The 13,496-nt window shown below is 45.0% G+C and overlaps 1 long non-coding RNA gene and 70 other non-coding genes across 71 annotated transcripts in view; all 71 read right to left on the reverse strand.

Moving 5' to 3' along the window:
• LOC149632686 (uncharacterized) overlaps positions 1-13,496 on the reverse strand; it is a 356,891-nt gene that overhangs the window by 199,687 nt on the left and 143,708 nt on the right. The window lies entirely within an intron of this gene.
• Positions 48-129, reverse strand: TRNAL-UAG (transfer RNA leucine (anticodon UAG)). The gene has a single exon. It is a non-coding gene; the product is annotated as a tRNA-Leu (tRNA).
• Positions 200-281, reverse strand: TRNAL-UAG (transfer RNA leucine (anticodon UAG)). Its single transcript has one exon. It is a non-coding gene; the product is annotated as a tRNA-Leu (tRNA).
• TRNAL-UAG (transfer RNA leucine (anticodon UAG)) lies at positions 503-584 on the reverse strand. Its single transcript has one exon. It is a non-coding gene; the product is annotated as a tRNA-Leu (tRNA).
• Positions 654-735, reverse strand: TRNAL-UAG (transfer RNA leucine (anticodon UAG)). Its single transcript has one exon. It is a non-coding gene; the product is annotated as a tRNA-Leu (tRNA).
• Positions 806-887, reverse strand: TRNAL-UAG (transfer RNA leucine (anticodon UAG)). The gene has a single exon. It is a non-coding gene; the product is annotated as a tRNA-Leu (tRNA).
• Positions 957-1,038, reverse strand: TRNAL-UAG (transfer RNA leucine (anticodon UAG)). Its single transcript has one exon. It is a non-coding gene; the product is annotated as a tRNA-Leu (tRNA).
• On the reverse strand, positions 1,109-1,190 carry TRNAL-UAG (transfer RNA leucine (anticodon UAG)). The gene has a single exon. It is a non-coding gene; the product is annotated as a tRNA-Leu (tRNA).
• TRNAL-UAG (transfer RNA leucine (anticodon UAG)) lies at positions 1,261-1,342 on the reverse strand. The gene has a single exon. It is a non-coding gene; the product is annotated as a tRNA-Leu (tRNA).
• TRNAL-UAG (transfer RNA leucine (anticodon UAG)) lies at positions 1,413-1,494 on the reverse strand. The gene has a single exon. It is a non-coding gene; the product is annotated as a tRNA-Leu (tRNA).
• On the reverse strand, positions 1,716-1,797 carry TRNAL-UAG (transfer RNA leucine (anticodon UAG)). The gene has a single exon. It is a non-coding gene; the product is annotated as a tRNA-Leu (tRNA).
• Positions 1,868-1,949, reverse strand: TRNAL-UAG (transfer RNA leucine (anticodon UAG)). The gene has a single exon. It is a non-coding gene; the product is annotated as a tRNA-Leu (tRNA).
• TRNAL-UAG (transfer RNA leucine (anticodon UAG)) lies at positions 2,020-2,101 on the reverse strand. The gene has a single exon. It is a non-coding gene; the product is annotated as a tRNA-Leu (tRNA).
• On the reverse strand, positions 2,172-2,253 carry TRNAL-UAG (transfer RNA leucine (anticodon UAG)). The gene has a single exon. It is a non-coding gene; the product is annotated as a tRNA-Leu (tRNA).
• TRNAL-UAG (transfer RNA leucine (anticodon UAG)) lies at positions 2,324-2,405 on the reverse strand. Its single transcript has one exon. It is a non-coding gene; the product is annotated as a tRNA-Leu (tRNA).
• On the reverse strand, positions 2,476-2,557 carry TRNAL-UAG (transfer RNA leucine (anticodon UAG)). The gene has a single exon. It is a non-coding gene; the product is annotated as a tRNA-Leu (tRNA).
• Positions 2,627-2,708, reverse strand: TRNAL-UAG (transfer RNA leucine (anticodon UAG)). The gene has a single exon. It is a non-coding gene; the product is annotated as a tRNA-Leu (tRNA).
• Positions 2,779-2,860, reverse strand: TRNAL-UAG (transfer RNA leucine (anticodon UAG)). The gene has a single exon. It is a non-coding gene; the product is annotated as a tRNA-Leu (tRNA).
• TRNAL-UAG (transfer RNA leucine (anticodon UAG)) lies at positions 3,083-3,164 on the reverse strand. The gene has a single exon. It is a non-coding gene; the product is annotated as a tRNA-Leu (tRNA).
• On the reverse strand, positions 3,235-3,316 carry TRNAL-UAG (transfer RNA leucine (anticodon UAG)). Its single transcript has one exon. It is a non-coding gene; the product is annotated as a tRNA-Leu (tRNA).
• On the reverse strand, positions 3,539-3,620 carry TRNAL-UAG (transfer RNA leucine (anticodon UAG)). Its single transcript has one exon. It is a non-coding gene; the product is annotated as a tRNA-Leu (tRNA).
• TRNAL-UAG (transfer RNA leucine (anticodon UAG)) lies at positions 3,690-3,771 on the reverse strand. The gene has a single exon. It is a non-coding gene; the product is annotated as a tRNA-Leu (tRNA).
• TRNAL-UAG (transfer RNA leucine (anticodon UAG)) lies at positions 3,842-3,923 on the reverse strand. The gene has a single exon. It is a non-coding gene; the product is annotated as a tRNA-Leu (tRNA).
• On the reverse strand, positions 4,146-4,227 carry TRNAL-UAG (transfer RNA leucine (anticodon UAG)). The gene has a single exon. It is a non-coding gene; the product is annotated as a tRNA-Leu (tRNA).
• Positions 4,298-4,379, reverse strand: TRNAL-UAG (transfer RNA leucine (anticodon UAG)). The gene has a single exon. It is a non-coding gene; the product is annotated as a tRNA-Leu (tRNA).
• Positions 4,450-4,531, reverse strand: TRNAL-UAG (transfer RNA leucine (anticodon UAG)). Its single transcript has one exon. It is a non-coding gene; the product is annotated as a tRNA-Leu (tRNA).
• On the reverse strand, positions 4,602-4,683 carry TRNAL-UAG (transfer RNA leucine (anticodon UAG)). Its single transcript has one exon. It is a non-coding gene; the product is annotated as a tRNA-Leu (tRNA).
• Positions 4,905-4,986, reverse strand: TRNAL-UAG (transfer RNA leucine (anticodon UAG)). Its single transcript has one exon. It is a non-coding gene; the product is annotated as a tRNA-Leu (tRNA).
• On the reverse strand, positions 5,057-5,138 carry TRNAL-UAG (transfer RNA leucine (anticodon UAG)). Its single transcript has one exon. It is a non-coding gene; the product is annotated as a tRNA-Leu (tRNA).
• Positions 5,209-5,290, reverse strand: TRNAL-UAG (transfer RNA leucine (anticodon UAG)). Its single transcript has one exon. It is a non-coding gene; the product is annotated as a tRNA-Leu (tRNA).
• On the reverse strand, positions 5,361-5,442 carry TRNAL-UAG (transfer RNA leucine (anticodon UAG)). The gene has a single exon. It is a non-coding gene; the product is annotated as a tRNA-Leu (tRNA).
• TRNAL-UAG (transfer RNA leucine (anticodon UAG)) lies at positions 5,664-5,745 on the reverse strand. The gene has a single exon. It is a non-coding gene; the product is annotated as a tRNA-Leu (tRNA).
• TRNAL-UAG (transfer RNA leucine (anticodon UAG)) lies at positions 5,816-5,897 on the reverse strand. Its single transcript has one exon. It is a non-coding gene; the product is annotated as a tRNA-Leu (tRNA).
• On the reverse strand, positions 5,968-6,049 carry TRNAL-UAG (transfer RNA leucine (anticodon UAG)). Its single transcript has one exon. It is a non-coding gene; the product is annotated as a tRNA-Leu (tRNA).
• On the reverse strand, positions 6,120-6,201 carry TRNAL-UAG (transfer RNA leucine (anticodon UAG)). Its single transcript has one exon. It is a non-coding gene; the product is annotated as a tRNA-Leu (tRNA).
• Positions 6,271-6,352, reverse strand: TRNAL-UAG (transfer RNA leucine (anticodon UAG)). Its single transcript has one exon. It is a non-coding gene; the product is annotated as a tRNA-Leu (tRNA).
• TRNAL-UAG (transfer RNA leucine (anticodon UAG)) lies at positions 6,423-6,504 on the reverse strand. The gene has a single exon. It is a non-coding gene; the product is annotated as a tRNA-Leu (tRNA).
• TRNAL-UAG (transfer RNA leucine (anticodon UAG)) lies at positions 6,727-6,808 on the reverse strand. The gene has a single exon. It is a non-coding gene; the product is annotated as a tRNA-Leu (tRNA).
• On the reverse strand, positions 6,879-6,960 carry TRNAL-UAG (transfer RNA leucine (anticodon UAG)). Its single transcript has one exon. It is a non-coding gene; the product is annotated as a tRNA-Leu (tRNA).
• On the reverse strand, positions 7,182-7,263 carry TRNAL-UAG (transfer RNA leucine (anticodon UAG)). Its single transcript has one exon. It is a non-coding gene; the product is annotated as a tRNA-Leu (tRNA).
• Positions 7,788-7,869, reverse strand: TRNAL-UAG (transfer RNA leucine (anticodon UAG)). Its single transcript has one exon. It is a non-coding gene; the product is annotated as a tRNA-Leu (tRNA).
• Positions 7,940-8,021, reverse strand: TRNAL-UAG (transfer RNA leucine (anticodon UAG)). Its single transcript has one exon. It is a non-coding gene; the product is annotated as a tRNA-Leu (tRNA).
• Positions 8,243-8,324, reverse strand: TRNAL-UAG (transfer RNA leucine (anticodon UAG)). Its single transcript has one exon. It is a non-coding gene; the product is annotated as a tRNA-Leu (tRNA).
• Positions 8,395-8,476, reverse strand: TRNAL-UAG (transfer RNA leucine (anticodon UAG)). Its single transcript has one exon. It is a non-coding gene; the product is annotated as a tRNA-Leu (tRNA).
• TRNAL-UAG (transfer RNA leucine (anticodon UAG)) lies at positions 8,546-8,627 on the reverse strand. Its single transcript has one exon. It is a non-coding gene; the product is annotated as a tRNA-Leu (tRNA).
• TRNAL-UAG (transfer RNA leucine (anticodon UAG)) lies at positions 8,698-8,779 on the reverse strand. The gene has a single exon. It is a non-coding gene; the product is annotated as a tRNA-Leu (tRNA).
• TRNAL-UAG (transfer RNA leucine (anticodon UAG)) lies at positions 8,850-8,931 on the reverse strand. Its single transcript has one exon. It is a non-coding gene; the product is annotated as a tRNA-Leu (tRNA).
• TRNAL-UAG (transfer RNA leucine (anticodon UAG)) lies at positions 9,002-9,083 on the reverse strand. Its single transcript has one exon. It is a non-coding gene; the product is annotated as a tRNA-Leu (tRNA).
• On the reverse strand, positions 9,305-9,386 carry TRNAL-UAG (transfer RNA leucine (anticodon UAG)). Its single transcript has one exon. It is a non-coding gene; the product is annotated as a tRNA-Leu (tRNA).
• Positions 9,457-9,538, reverse strand: TRNAL-UAG (transfer RNA leucine (anticodon UAG)). The gene has a single exon. It is a non-coding gene; the product is annotated as a tRNA-Leu (tRNA).
• TRNAL-UAG (transfer RNA leucine (anticodon UAG)) lies at positions 9,609-9,690 on the reverse strand. Its single transcript has one exon. It is a non-coding gene; the product is annotated as a tRNA-Leu (tRNA).
• Positions 9,761-9,842, reverse strand: TRNAL-UAG (transfer RNA leucine (anticodon UAG)). Its single transcript has one exon. It is a non-coding gene; the product is annotated as a tRNA-Leu (tRNA).
• Positions 9,913-9,994, reverse strand: TRNAL-UAG (transfer RNA leucine (anticodon UAG)). The gene has a single exon. It is a non-coding gene; the product is annotated as a tRNA-Leu (tRNA).
• Positions 10,065-10,146, reverse strand: TRNAL-UAG (transfer RNA leucine (anticodon UAG)). Its single transcript has one exon. It is a non-coding gene; the product is annotated as a tRNA-Leu (tRNA).
• Positions 10,216-10,297, reverse strand: TRNAL-UAG (transfer RNA leucine (anticodon UAG)). Its single transcript has one exon. It is a non-coding gene; the product is annotated as a tRNA-Leu (tRNA).
• On the reverse strand, positions 10,368-10,449 carry TRNAL-UAG (transfer RNA leucine (anticodon UAG)). The gene has a single exon. It is a non-coding gene; the product is annotated as a tRNA-Leu (tRNA).
• TRNAL-UAG (transfer RNA leucine (anticodon UAG)) lies at positions 10,672-10,753 on the reverse strand. The gene has a single exon. It is a non-coding gene; the product is annotated as a tRNA-Leu (tRNA).
• TRNAL-UAG (transfer RNA leucine (anticodon UAG)) lies at positions 10,824-10,905 on the reverse strand. Its single transcript has one exon. It is a non-coding gene; the product is annotated as a tRNA-Leu (tRNA).
• Positions 11,128-11,209, reverse strand: TRNAL-UAG (transfer RNA leucine (anticodon UAG)). The gene has a single exon. It is a non-coding gene; the product is annotated as a tRNA-Leu (tRNA).
• On the reverse strand, positions 11,279-11,360 carry TRNAL-UAG (transfer RNA leucine (anticodon UAG)). The gene has a single exon. It is a non-coding gene; the product is annotated as a tRNA-Leu (tRNA).
• TRNAL-UAG (transfer RNA leucine (anticodon UAG)) lies at positions 11,431-11,512 on the reverse strand. Its single transcript has one exon. It is a non-coding gene; the product is annotated as a tRNA-Leu (tRNA).
• Positions 11,735-11,816, reverse strand: TRNAL-UAG (transfer RNA leucine (anticodon UAG)). The gene has a single exon. It is a non-coding gene; the product is annotated as a tRNA-Leu (tRNA).
• TRNAL-UAG (transfer RNA leucine (anticodon UAG)) lies at positions 11,887-11,968 on the reverse strand. Its single transcript has one exon. It is a non-coding gene; the product is annotated as a tRNA-Leu (tRNA).
• Positions 12,039-12,120, reverse strand: TRNAL-UAG (transfer RNA leucine (anticodon UAG)). The gene has a single exon. It is a non-coding gene; the product is annotated as a tRNA-Leu (tRNA).
• Positions 12,191-12,272, reverse strand: TRNAL-UAG (transfer RNA leucine (anticodon UAG)). The gene has a single exon. It is a non-coding gene; the product is annotated as a tRNA-Leu (tRNA).
• On the reverse strand, positions 12,494-12,575 carry TRNAL-UAG (transfer RNA leucine (anticodon UAG)). Its single transcript has one exon. It is a non-coding gene; the product is annotated as a tRNA-Leu (tRNA).
• On the reverse strand, positions 12,646-12,727 carry TRNAL-UAG (transfer RNA leucine (anticodon UAG)). The gene has a single exon. It is a non-coding gene; the product is annotated as a tRNA-Leu (tRNA).
• TRNAL-UAG (transfer RNA leucine (anticodon UAG)) lies at positions 12,798-12,879 on the reverse strand. Its single transcript has one exon. It is a non-coding gene; the product is annotated as a tRNA-Leu (tRNA).
• TRNAL-UAG (transfer RNA leucine (anticodon UAG)) lies at positions 12,950-13,031 on the reverse strand. Its single transcript has one exon. It is a non-coding gene; the product is annotated as a tRNA-Leu (tRNA).
• TRNAL-UAG (transfer RNA leucine (anticodon UAG)) lies at positions 13,253-13,334 on the reverse strand. Its single transcript has one exon. It is a non-coding gene; the product is annotated as a tRNA-Leu (tRNA).
• On the reverse strand, positions 13,405-13,486 carry TRNAL-UAG (transfer RNA leucine (anticodon UAG)). The gene has a single exon. It is a non-coding gene; the product is annotated as a tRNA-Leu (tRNA).

Below are 13,496 nucleotides of genomic sequence, written 5' to 3' on the forward strand. Positions count from 1 at the left end.
TCTATAAAGCAAAAGCTTCATATTATTAATCTTAGAAATAAAATGGCTGATAGAGGTGGGATTCGAACCCACGCCCCCGAAGAGACTGGTGCCTAAAAGCGGCGCCTTAGACCACTCGGCCACTCTACCTGAAAGCAATAGCAAACTCAGTCTATTAAGCAAAAGCTTCATATTATTAATCTTAGAAAACAAAATAGGCTGATAGAGGTGGGATTCGAACCCACGCCCCCGAAGAGACTGGTGCCTAAAACCAGCGCCTTAGACCACTCGGCCACTCTACCTGGAAACAAAGGTCACCTCAGACTAATAAGAAAGAGCTTCATATTATTAATCCTAGAAAACAAAATATGCTGATAGAGGTGGGATTCGAACCCACGCCACTGAAGAGTCTGGTGCTTAAAACCAGCGCCTCAGACCACTCGGCCACTCTACCTCACAGCAATAGCAAACTCAGTCTATAAAGCAAAAGCTTCATATTATTAATTTTAGAAAACAAAATGGCTGATAGAGGTGGGATTCGAACCCACGCCCCCGAAGAGACTGGTGCCTAAAAGCAGCGCCTAAGACCACTCGGCCACTCTACCTGAAAGCAATAGCAAACTCAGTCTATAAAGCAAAAGCTTCATATTATTAATTTTAGAAAACAAAATGGCTGATAGAGGTGGGATTCGAACCCACGCCCCCGAAGAGACTGGTGCCTAAAAGCAGCGCCTTAGACCACTCGGCCACTCTACCTAGAAACAAACGTCACCTCAGACTAATAAGAAAGAGCTTCATATTATTAATCCTAGAAAACAAAATAGGCTGATAGAGGTGGGATTCGAACCCACGCCACTGAAGAGTCTGGTGCCTAAAACCAGCGCCTCAGACCACTCGGCCACTCTACCTCACAGCAATAGCAAACTCAGTCTATAAGGCAAAAGCTTCATATTATTAATCTTAGAAAACAAAATGGCTGATAGAGGTGGGATTCGAACCCACGCCCCCGAAGAGACTGGTGCCTAAAACCAGCGCCTTAGACCACTCGGCCACTCTACCTGAAAGCAACAGCAAACTCAGTCTATTAAGCAAAAGCTTCATATTATTAATCTTAGAAAACAAAATAGGCTGATAGAGGTGGGATTCGTACCCACGCCCCCGAAGAGACTGGTGCCTAAAACCAGCGCCTTAGACCACTCGGCCACTCTACCTGAAAGCAACAGCAAACTCAGTCTATTAAGCAAAAGCTTCATATTATTAATCTTAGAAAACAAAATAGGCTGATAGAGGTGGGATTCGAACCCACGCCCTCGAAGACACTGGTGCCTAAAACCAGCGCCTTAGACCACTCGGCCACTCTACCTAGAAACAAACGTCACCTCAGACTAATAAGCAAAAGATTCATATTATTAATGTTAGAAAACAAAATCGACTGATAGAGGTGGGATTCGAACCCACGCCCCCGAAGAGACTGGTGCCTAAAACCAGCGCCTTAGACCACTCGGCCACTCTACCTGGAAACAAAGGTCACCTCAGACTAACAAGAAAGAGCTTCATATTATTAATCCTAGAAAACAAAATATGCTCATAGAGGTGGGATTCGAACCCACGCCACTGAAGAGTCTGGTGCTTAAAACCAGCGACTCAGACCACTCGGCCACTCTACCTCACAGCAATAGCAAACTCAGTCTATAAAGCAAAAGCTTCATATTATTAATCTTAGAAAACAAAATGGCTGATAGAGGTGGGATTCGAACCCACGCCCCCGAAGAGACTGGTGCCTAAAACCAGCGCCTTAGACCACTCGGCCACTCTACCTGAAAGCAACAGCAAACTCAGTCTATTAAGCAAAAGCTTCATATTATTAATCTTAGAAAACAAAATAGGCTGATAGAGGTGGGATTCGTACCCACGCCCCCGAAGAGACTGGTGCCTAAAACCAGCGCCTTAGACCACTCGGCCACTCTACCTGAAAGCAACAGCAAACTCAGTCTATTAAGCAAAAGCTTCATATTATTAATCTTAGAAAACAAAATAGGCTGATAGAGGTGGGATTCGAACCCACGCCCCCGAAGAGACTGGTGCCTAAAAGCAGCGCCTTAGACCACTCGGCCACTCTACCTGAAAGCAATAACAAACTCAGTCTATTAAGCAAAAGCTTCATATTATTAATCTTAGAAAACAAAATAGGCTGATAGAGGTGGGATTCGAACCCACGCCCCCGAAGAGACTGGTGCCTAAAACCAGCGCCTTAGACCACTCGGCCACACTACCTGGAAACAAAGGTCACCTCAGACTAATGAGAAAGAGCTTCATATTATTAATCCTAGAAAACAAAATAGGCTGATAGAGGTGGGATTCGAATCCACGCCCCTGAAGAGACTGGTGCCTAAAACCAGCGCCTTAGACCGCTCGGCCACTCTACCTAGAATCAAACGTCACCTCAGACTAATAAGAAAGAGCTTCATATTATTAATCCTAGAAAACAAAATAGGCTGATAGAGGTGGGATTCGAACCCACGCCACTGAAGAGTCTGGTGCCTAAAACCAGCGCCTCAGACCACTCGGCCACTCTACCTCACAGCAATAGCAAACTCAGTCTATAAAGCAAAGGCTTCATATTATTAATCTTAGAAAACAAAATTGCTGATAGAGGTGGGATTCGAACCCACGCCCCCGAAGAGACTGGTGCCTAAAACCAGCGCCTTAGACCACTCGGCCACTCTCCCTGAAAGCAACAGCAAACTCAGTCTATTAAGCAAAAGCTTCATATTATTAATCTTAGAAAACAAAATAGGCTGATAGAGGTGGGATTCGAACCCACGCCCCCGAAGAGACTGGTGCCTAAAACCAGCGCCTTAGACCACTCGGCCACTCTACCTAGAAACAAACGTCACCTCAGACTAATAAGCAAAAGATTCATATTATTAATGTTAGAAAACAAAATCGACTGATAGAGGTGGGATTCGAACCCACGCCCCCGAAGAGACTGTTGCCTTAAAACAGCGTGTTAGACCACTCGGCCACTCTACCTGAAAGCAATAGCAAACTCAGTCTATAAAGCAAAAGCTTCATATTATTAATCTTAGAAAACAAAATAGGCTGATAGATGTGGGATTCGAACCCACGCCCCCGAAGAGACTGGTGCCTAAAACCAGCGCCTTAGACCACTCGGCCACTCTACCTAGAAACAAACGTCACCTCAGACTAATAAGCAAATGGTTCATATTATTAATCGAAGAAAACAAAACAAGCTGATAGAGGTGGGATTCGAACCCACGCCCCCGAAGAGACTGGTGCCTAAAACCAGCGCCTTAGACCACTCGGCCACTCTACCTGAGAGCAATAGCAAACTAAGTCTATTAAGCAAAGGCTTCATATTTTTAATCTTAGAAAACAAAATAGGCTGATAGAGGTAGGTTTCGAATCCACGCCCCCGAAGAGACTGGTGCCTAAAACCAGCGCCTTAGACCGCTCGGCCACTCTACCTAGAAACAAACGTCACCTCAGACTAATAAGAAAGAGCTTCATATTATTAATCCTAGAAAACAAAATAGGCTGATAGAGGTGGGATTCGAACCCACGCCACTGAAGAGTCTGGTGCCTAAAACCAGCGCCTCAGACCACTCGGCCACTCTACCTCACAGCAATAGCAAACTCAGTCTATAAAGCAAAAGCTTCATATTATTAATCTTAGAAAACAAAATTGCTGATAGAGGTGGGATTCGAACCCACGCCCCCGAAGAGACTGGTGCCTAAAACCAGCGCCTTAGACCACTCGGCCACTCTCCCTGAAAGCAACAGCAAACTCAGTCTATTAAGCAAAAGCTTCATATTATTAATCTTAGAAAACAAAATAGGCTGATAGAGGTGGGATTCGAACCCACGCCCCCGAAGAGACTGGTGCCTAAAACCAGCGCCTTAGACCACTCGGCCACTCTACCTAGAAACAAACGTCACCTCAGACTAATAAGCAAAAGATTCATATTATTAATGTTAGAAAACAAAATCGACTGATAGAGGTGGGATTCGAACCCACGCCCCCGAAGAGACTGGTGCCTTAAAACAGCGTGTTAGACCACTCGGCCACTCTACCTGAAAGCAATAGCAAACTCAGTCTATTAAGCAAAAGCTTCATATTATTAATCTTAGAAAACAAAATAGGCTGATAGATGTGGGATTCGAACCCACGCCCCCGAAGAGACTGGTGCCTAAAACCAGCGCCTTAGACCACTCGGCCACTCTACCTGAAAGCAACAGCAAACTCAGTCTATTAAGCAAAAGCTTCATATTATTAATCTTAGAAAACAAAATAGGCTGATAGAGGTGGGATTCGAACCCACGCCCCCGAAGAGACTGGTGCCTAAAACCAGCGCCTTAGACCACTCGGCCACTCTACCTGAAAGCAACAGCAAACTCAGTCTATTAAGCAAAAGCTTCATATTATTAATCTTAGAAAACAAAATAGGCTGATACAGGTGGGATTCGAACCCACGCCCTCGAAGAGACTGGTGCCTAAAACCAGCGCCTTAGACCACTCGGCCACTCTACCTAGAAACAAACGTCACCTCAGACTAATAAGCAAAAGATTCATATTATTAATGTTAGAAAACAAAATCGACTGATAGAGGTGGGATTCGAACCCACGCCCCCGAAGAGACTGGTGCCTAAAACCAGCGCCTTAGACCACTCGGCCACTCTACCTGGAAACAAAGGTCACCTCAGACTAACAAGAAAGAGCTTCATATTATTAATCCTAGAAAACAAAATATGCTCATAGAGGTGGGATTCGAACCCACGCCACTGAAGAGTCTGGTGCTTAAAACCAGCGACTCAGACCACTCGGCCACTCTACCTCACAGCAATAGCAAACTCAGTCTATAAAGCAAAAGCTTCATATTATTAATCTTAGAAAACAAAATGGCTGATAGAGATGGGATTCGAACCCACGCCCCCGAAGAGACTGGTGCCTAAAAGCAGCGCCTTAGACCACTCGGCCACTCTACCTGAAAGCAATTGCAAACTCAGTCTATTAAGCAAAAGCTTCATATTATTAATCTTAGAAAACAAAATAGGCTGATAGAGGTGGGATTCGAACCCACGCCCCCGAAGAGACTGGTGCCTAAAACCAGCGCCTTAGACCACTCGGACACTCTACCTGAAAGCAACAGCAAACTCAGTCTATTAAGCAAAAGCTTCATATTATTAATCTTAGAAAACAAAATAGGCTGATAGAGGTGGGATTCGAACCCACGCCCCCGAAGAGACTGGTGCCTAAAACCAGCGCCTTAAACCACTCGGCCACTCTACCTAGAAACAAACGTCACCTCAGACTAATAAGCAAAAGATTCATATTATTAATGTTAGAAAACAAAATCGACTGATAGAGGTGGGATTCGAACCCACGCCCCCGAAGAGACTGGTGCCTAAAACCAGCGCCTTAGACCACTCGGCCACTCTACCTGGAAACAAAGGTCACCTCAGACTAACAAGAAAGAGCTTCATATTATTAATCCTAGAAAACAAAATATGCTGATAGAGGTGGGATTCGAACCCACGCCACTGAAGAGTCTGGTGCTTAAAACCAGCGCCTCAGACCACTCGGCCACTCTACCTCACAGCAATAGCAAACTCAGTCTATAAAGCAAAAGCTTCATATTATTAATCTTAGAAAACAAAATGGCTGATAGAGGTGGGATTCGAACCCACGCCCCCGAAGAGACTGGTGCCTAAAAGCAGCGCCTTAGACCACTCGGCCACTCTACCTGAAAGCAATAACAAACTCAGTCTATTAAGCAAAAGCTTCATATTATTAATCTTAGAAAACAAAATAGGCTGATAGAGGTGGGATTCGAACCCACGCCCCCGAAGAGACTGGTGCCTAAAACCAGCGCCTTAGACCACTCGGCCACACTACCTGGAAACAAAGGTCACCTCAGACTAATGAGAAAGAGCTTCATATTATTAATCCTAGAAAACAAAATAGGCTGATAGAGGTGGGATTCGAATCCACGCCCCTGAAGAGACTGGTGCCTAAAACCAGCGCCTTAGACCGCTCGGCCACTCTACCTAGAATCAAACGTCACCTCAGACTAATAAGAAAGAGCTTCATATTATTAATCCTAGAAAACAAAATAGGCTGATAGAGGTGGGATTCGAACCCACGCCACTGAAGAGTCTGGTGCCTAAAACCAGCGCCTCAGACCACTCGGCCACTCTACCTCACAGCAATAGCAAACTCAGTCTATAAAGCAAAGGCTTCATATTATTAATCTTAGAAAACAAAATTGCTGATAGAGGTGGGATTCGAACCCACGCCCCCGAAGAGACTGGTGCCTAAAACCAGCGCCTTAGACCACTCGGCCACTCTCCCTGAAAGCAACAGCAAACTCAGTCTATTAAGCAAAAGCTTCATATTATTAATCTTAGAAAACAAAATAGGCTGATAGAGGTGGGATTCGAACCCACGCCCCCGAAGAGACTGGTGCCTAAAACCAGCGCCTTAGACCACTCGGCCACTCTACCTAGAAACAAACGTCACCTCAGACTAATAAGCAAAAGATTCATATTATTAATGTTAGAAAACAAAATCGACTGATAGAGGTGGGATTCGAACCCACGCCCCCGAAGAGACTGGTGCCTTAAAACAGCGTGTTAGACCACTCGGCCACTCTACCTGAAAGCAATAGCAAACTCAGTCTATAAAGCAAAAGCTTCATATTATTAATCTTAGAAAACAAAATAGGCTGATAGATGTGGGATTCGAACCCACGCCCCCGAAGAGACTGGTGCCTAAAACCAGCGCCTTAGACCACTCGGCCACTCTACCTGAAAGCAATAGCAAACTCAGTCTATTAAGCAAAAGCTTCATATTATTAATCTTAGAAAACAAAATAGGCTGATAGAGGTGGGATTCGAACCCACGCCCCCGAAGAGACTGGTGCCTAAAACCAGCGCCTTAGACCACTCGGCCACTCTACCTGGAAACAAAGGTCACCTCAGACTAATAAGAAAGAGCTTCATATTATTAATCCTAGAAAACAAAATATGCTGATAGAGGTGGGATTCGAACCCACGCCACTGAAGAGTCTGGTGCTTAAAACCAGCGCCTCAGACCACTCGGCCACTCTACCTCACAGCAATAGCAAACTCAGTCTATAAAGCAAAAGCTTCATATTATTAATTTTAGAAAACAAAATGGCTGATAGAGGTGGGATTCGAACCCACGCCCCCGAAGAGACTGGTGCCTAAAAGCAGCGCCTAAGACCACTCGGCCACTCTACCTGAAAGCAATAGCAAACTCAGTCTATTAAGCAAAAGCTTCATATTATTAGTCTTAGAAAACAAAATAGGCTGATAGAGGTGGGTTTCGAATCCACGCCCCCGAAGAGACTGGTGCCTTAAAACAGCGTGTTAGACCACTCGGCCACTCTACCTGAGAGCAATAGCAAACTAAGTCTATTAAGCAAAGGCTTCATATTTTTAATCTTAGAAAACAAAATAGGCTGATAGAGGTAGGTTTCGAATCCACGCCCCCGAAGAGACTGGTGCTTAAAACCAGCGCCTTAGACCACTCGGCCACTCTACCTGGAAACAAAGGTCACCTCAGACTAATAAGAAAGAGCTTCATATTATTAATCCTAGAAAACAAAATATGCTGATAGAGGTGGGATTCGAACCCACGCCACTGAAGAGTCTGGTGCTTAAAACCAGCGCCTCAGACCACTCGGCCACTCTACCTCACAGCAATAGCAAACTCAGTCTATAAAGCAAAAGCTTCATATTATTAATCTTAGAAATAAAATGGCTGATAGAGGTGGGATTCGAACCCACGCCCCCGAAGAGACTGGTGCCTAAAAGCGGCGCCTTAGACCACTCGGCCACTCTACCTGAAAGCAATAGCAAACTCAGTCTATTAAGCAAAAGCTTCATATTATTAATCTTAGAAAACAAAATAGGCTGATAGAGGTGGGATTCGAACCCACGCCCCCGAAGAGACTGGTGCCTAAAACCAGCGCCTTAGACCACTCGGCCACTCTACCTGGAAACAAAGGTCACCTCAGACTAATAAGAAAGAGCTTCATATTATTAATCCTAGAAAACAAAATATGCTGATAGAGGTGGGATTCGAACCCACGCCACTGAAGAGTCTGGTGCTTAAAACCAGCGCCTCAGACCACTCGGCCACTCTACCTCACAGCAATAGCAAACTCAGTCTATAAAGCAAAAGCTTCATATTATTAATTTTAGAAAACAAAATGGCTGATAGAGGTGGGATTCGAACCCACGCCCCCGAAGAGACTGGTGCCTAAAAGCAGCGCCTTAGACCACTCGGCCACTCTACCTAGAAACAAACGTCACCTCAGACTAATAAGAAAGAGCTTCATATTATTAATCCTAGAAAACAAAATAGGCTGATAGAGGTGGGATTCGAACCCACGCCACTGAAGAGTCTGGTGCCTAAAACCAGCGCCTCAGACCACTCGGCCACTCTACCTCACAGCAATAGCAAACTCAGTCTATAAGGCAAAAGCTTCATATTATTAATCTTAGAAAACAAAATGGCTGATAGAGGTGGGATTCGAACCCACGCCCCCGAAGAGACTGGTGCCTAAAACCAGCGCCTTAGACCACTCGGCCACTCTACCTGAAAGCAACAGCAAACTCAGTCTATTAAGCAAAAGCTTCATATTATTAATCTTAGAAAACAAAATAGGCTGATAGAGGTGGGATTCGTACCCACGCCCCCGAAGAGACTGGTGCCTAAAACCAGCGCCTTAGACCACTCGGCCACTCTACCTGAAAGCAACAGCAAACTCAGTCTATTAAGCAAAAGCTTCATATTATTAATCTTAGAAAACAAAATAGGCTGATAGAGGTGGGATTCGAACCCACGCCCTCGAAGACACTGGTGCCTAAAACCAGCGCCTTAGACCACTCGGCCACTCTACCTAGAAACAAACGTCACCTCAGACTAATAAGCAAAAGATTCATATTATTAATGTTAGAAAACAAAATCGACTGATAGAGGTGGGATTCGAACCCACGCCCCCGAAGAGACTGGTGCCTAAAACCAGCGCCTTAGACCACTCGGCCACTCTACCTGGAAACAAAGGTCACCTCAGACTAACAAGAAAGAGCTTCATATTATTAATCCTAGAAAACAAAATATGCTCATAGAGGTGGGATTCGAACCCACGCCACTGAAGAGTCTGGTGCTTAAAACCAGCGACTCAGACCACTCGGCCACTCTACCTCACAGCAATAGCAAACTCAGTCTATAAAGCAAAAGCTTCATATTATTAATCTTAGAAAACAAAATGGCTGATAGAGGTGGGATTCGAACCCACGCCCCCGAAGAGACTGGTGCCTAAAACCAGCGCCTTAGACCACTCGGCCACTCTACCTGAAAGCAACAGCAAACTCAGTCTATTAAGCAAAAGCTTCATATTATTAATCTTAGAAAACAAAATAGGCTGATAGAGGTGGGATTCGTACCCACGCCCCCGAAGAGACTGGTGCCTAAAACCAGCGCCTTAGACCACTCGGCCACTCTACCTGAAAGCAACAGCAAACTCAGTCTATTAAGCAAAAGCTTCATATTATTAATCTTAGAAAACAAAATAGGCTGATAGAGGTGGGATTCGAACCCACGCCCCCGAAGAGACTGGTGCCTAAAAGCAGCGCCTTAGACCACTCGGCCACTCTACCTGAAAGCAATAACAAACTCAGTCTATTAAGCAAAAGCTTCATATTATTAATCTTAGAAAACAAAATAGGCTGATAGAGGTGGGATTCGAACCCACGCCCCCGAAGAGACTGGTGCCTAAAACCAGCGCCTTAGACCACTCGGCCACACTACCTGGAAACAAAGGTCACCTCAGACTAATGAGAAAGAGCTTCATATTATTAATCCTAGAAAACAAAATAGGCTGATAGAGGTGGGATTCGAATCCACGCCCCTGAAGAGACTGGTGCCTAAAACCAGCGCCTTAGACCGCTCGGCCACTCTACCTAGAATCAAACGTCACCTCAGACTAATAAGAAAGAGCTTCATATTATTAATCCTAGAAAACAAAATAGGCTGATAGAGGTGGGATTCGAACCCACGCCACTGAAGAGTCTGGTGCCTAAAACCAGCGCCTCAGACCACTCGGCCACTCTACCTCACAGCAATAGCAAACTCAGTCTATAAAGCAAAGGCTTCATATTATTAATCTTAGAAAACAAAATTGCTGATAGAGGTGGGATTCGAACCCACGCCCCCGAAGAGACTGGTGCCTAAAACCAGCGCCTTAGACCACTCGGCCACTCTCCCTGAAAGCAACAGCAAACTCAGTCTATTAAGCAAAAGCTTCATATTATTAATCTTAGAAAACAAAATAGGCTGATAGAGGTGGGATTCGAACCCACGCCCCCGAAGAGACTGGTGCCTAAAACCAGCGCCTTAGACCACTCGGCCACTCTACCTAGAAACAAACGTCACCTCAGACTAATAAGCAAAAGATTCATATTATTAATGTTAGAAAACAAAATCGACTGATAGAGGTGGGATTCGAACCCACGCCCCCGAAGAGACTGGTGCCTTAAAACAGCGTGTTAGACCACTCGGCCACTCTACCTGAAAGCAATAGCAAACTCAGTCTATAAAGCAAAAGCTTCATATTATTAATCTTAGAAAACAAAATAGGCTGATAGATGTGGGATTCGAACCCACGCCCCCGAAGAGACTGGTGCCTAAAACCAGCGCCTTAGACCACTCGGCCACTCTACCTAGAAACAAACGTCACCTCAGACTAATAAGCAAATGGTTCATATTATTAATCGAAGAAAACAAAACAAGCTGATAGAGGTGGGATTCGAACCCACGCCCCCGAAGAGACTGGTGCCTAAAACCAGCGCCTTAGACCACTCGGCCACTCTACCTGAGAGCAATAGCAAACTAAGTCTATTAAGCAAAGGCTTCATATTTTTAATCTTAGAAAACAAAATAGGCTGATAGAGGTAGGTTTCGAATCCACGCCCCCGAAGAGACTGGTGCCTAAAACCAGCGCCTTAGACCGCTCGGCCACTCTACCTAGAAACAAACGTCACCTCAGACTAATAAGAAAGAGCTTCATATTATTAATCCTAGAAAACAAAATAGGCTGATAGAGGTGGGATTCGAACCCACGCCACTGAAGAGTCTGGTGCCTAAAACCAGCGCCTCAGACCACTCGGCCACTCTACCTCACAGCAATAGCAAACTCAGTCTATAAAGCAAAAGCTTCATATTATTAATCTTAGAAAACAAAATTGCTGATAGAGGTGGGATTCGAACCCACGCCCCCGAAGAGACTGGTGCCTAAAACCAGCGCCTTAGACCACTCGGCCACTCTCCCTGAAAGCAACAGCAAACTCAGTCTATTAAGCAAAAGCTTCATATTATTAATCTTAGAAAACAAAATAGGCTGATAGAGGTGGGATTCGAACCCACGCCCCCGAAGAGACTGGTGCCTAAAACCAGCGCCTTAGACCACTCGGCCACTCTACCTAGAAACAAACGTCACCTCAGACTAATAAGCAAAAGATTCATATTATTAATGTTAGAAAACAAAATCGACTGATAGAGGTGGGATTCGAACCCACGCCCCCGAAGAGACTGGTGCCTTAAAACAGCGTGTTAGACCACTCGGCCACTCTACCTGAAAGCAATAGCAAACTCAGTCTATTAAGCAAAAGCTTCATATTATTAATCTTAGAAAACAAAATAGGCTGATAGATGTGGGATTCGAACCCACGCCCCCGAAGAGACTGGTGCCTAAAACCAGCGCCTTAGACCACTCGGCCACTCTACCTGAAAGCAACAGCAAACTCAGTCTATTAAGCAAAAGCTTCATATTATTAATCTTAGAAAACAAAATAGGCTGATAGAGGTGGGATTCGAACCCACGCCCCCGAAGAGACTGGTGCCTAAAACCAGCGCCTTAGACCACTCGGCCACTCTACCTGAAAGCAACAGCAAACTCAGTCTATTAAGCAAAAGCTTCATATTATTAATCTTAGAAAACAAAATAGGCTGATACAGGTGGGATTCGAACCCACGCCCTCGAAGAGACTGGTGCCTAAAACCAGCGCCTTAGACCACTCGGCCACTCTACCTAGAAACAAACGTCACCTCAGACTAATAAGCAAAAGATTCATATTATTAATGTTAGAAAACAAAATCGACTGATAGAGGTGGGATTCGAACCCACGCCCCCGAAGAGACTGGTGCCTAAAACCAGCGCCTTAGACCACTCGGCCACTCTACCTGGAAACAAAGGTCACCTCAGACTAACAAGAAAGAGCTTCATATTATTAATCCTAGAAAACAAAATATGCTCATAGAGGTGGGATTCGAACCCACGCCACTGAAGAGTCTGGTGCTTAAAACCAGCGACTCAGACCACTCGGCCACTCTACCTCACAGCAATAGCAAACTCAGTCTATAAAACAAAAGCTTCATATTATTAATCTTAGAAAACAAAATGGCTGATAGAGATGGGATTCGAACCCACGCCCCCGAAGAGACTGGTGCCTAAAAGCAGCGCCTTAGACCACTCGGCCACTCTACCTGAAAGCAATTGCAAACTCAGTCTATTAAGCAAAAGCTTCATATTATTAATCTTAGAAAACAAAATAGGCTGATAGAGGTGGGATTCGAACCCACGCCCCCGAAGAGACTGGTGCCTAAAACCAGCGCCTTAGACCACTCGGACACTCTACCTGAAAGCAACAGCAAACTCAGTCTATTAAGCAAAAGCTTCATATTATTAATCTTAGAAAACAAAATAGGCTGATAGAGGTGGGATTCGAACCCACGCCCCCGAAGAGACTGGTGCCTAAAACCAGCGCCTTAGACCACTCGGCCACTCTACCTAGAAACAAACGTCACCTCAGACTAATAAGCAAAAGATTCATATTATTAATGTTAGAAAACAAAATCGACTGATAGAGGTGGGATTCGAACCCACGCCCCCGAAGAGACTGGTGCCTAAAACCAGCGCCTTAGACCACTCGGCCACTCTACCTGGAAACAAAGGTCACCTCAGACTAACAAGAAAGAGCTTCATATTATTAATCCTAGAAAACAAAATATGCTGATAGAGGTGGGATTCGAACCCACGCCACTGAAGAGTCTGGTGCTTAAAACCAGCGCCTCAGACCACTCGGCCACTCTACCTCACAGCAATAGCAAACTCAGTCTATAAAGCAAAAGCTTCATATTATTAATCTTAGAAAACAAAATGGCTGATAGAGGTGGGATTCGAACCCACGCCCCCGAAGAGACTGGTGCCTAAAAGCAGCGCCTTAGACCACTCGGCCACTCTACCTGAAAGCAATAACAAACTCAGTCTATTAAGCAAAAGCTTCATATTATTAATCTTAGAAAACAAAATAGGCTGATAGAGGTGGGATTCGAACCCACGCCCCCGAAGAGACTGGTGCCTAAAACCAGCGCCTTAGACCACTCGGCCACACTACCTGGAAACAAA

Source organism: Phalangium opilio, unplaced genomic scaffold (genome assembly GCF_054372755.1).
Source record: "Phalangium opilio isolate 3A_F unplaced genomic scaffold, DU_Popi_V2 ptg000098l_1, whole genome shotgun sequence".
Classification (NCBI taxonomy): domain Eukaryota; kingdom Metazoa; phylum Arthropoda; class Arachnida; order Opiliones; family Phalangiidae; genus Phalangium; species Phalangium opilio.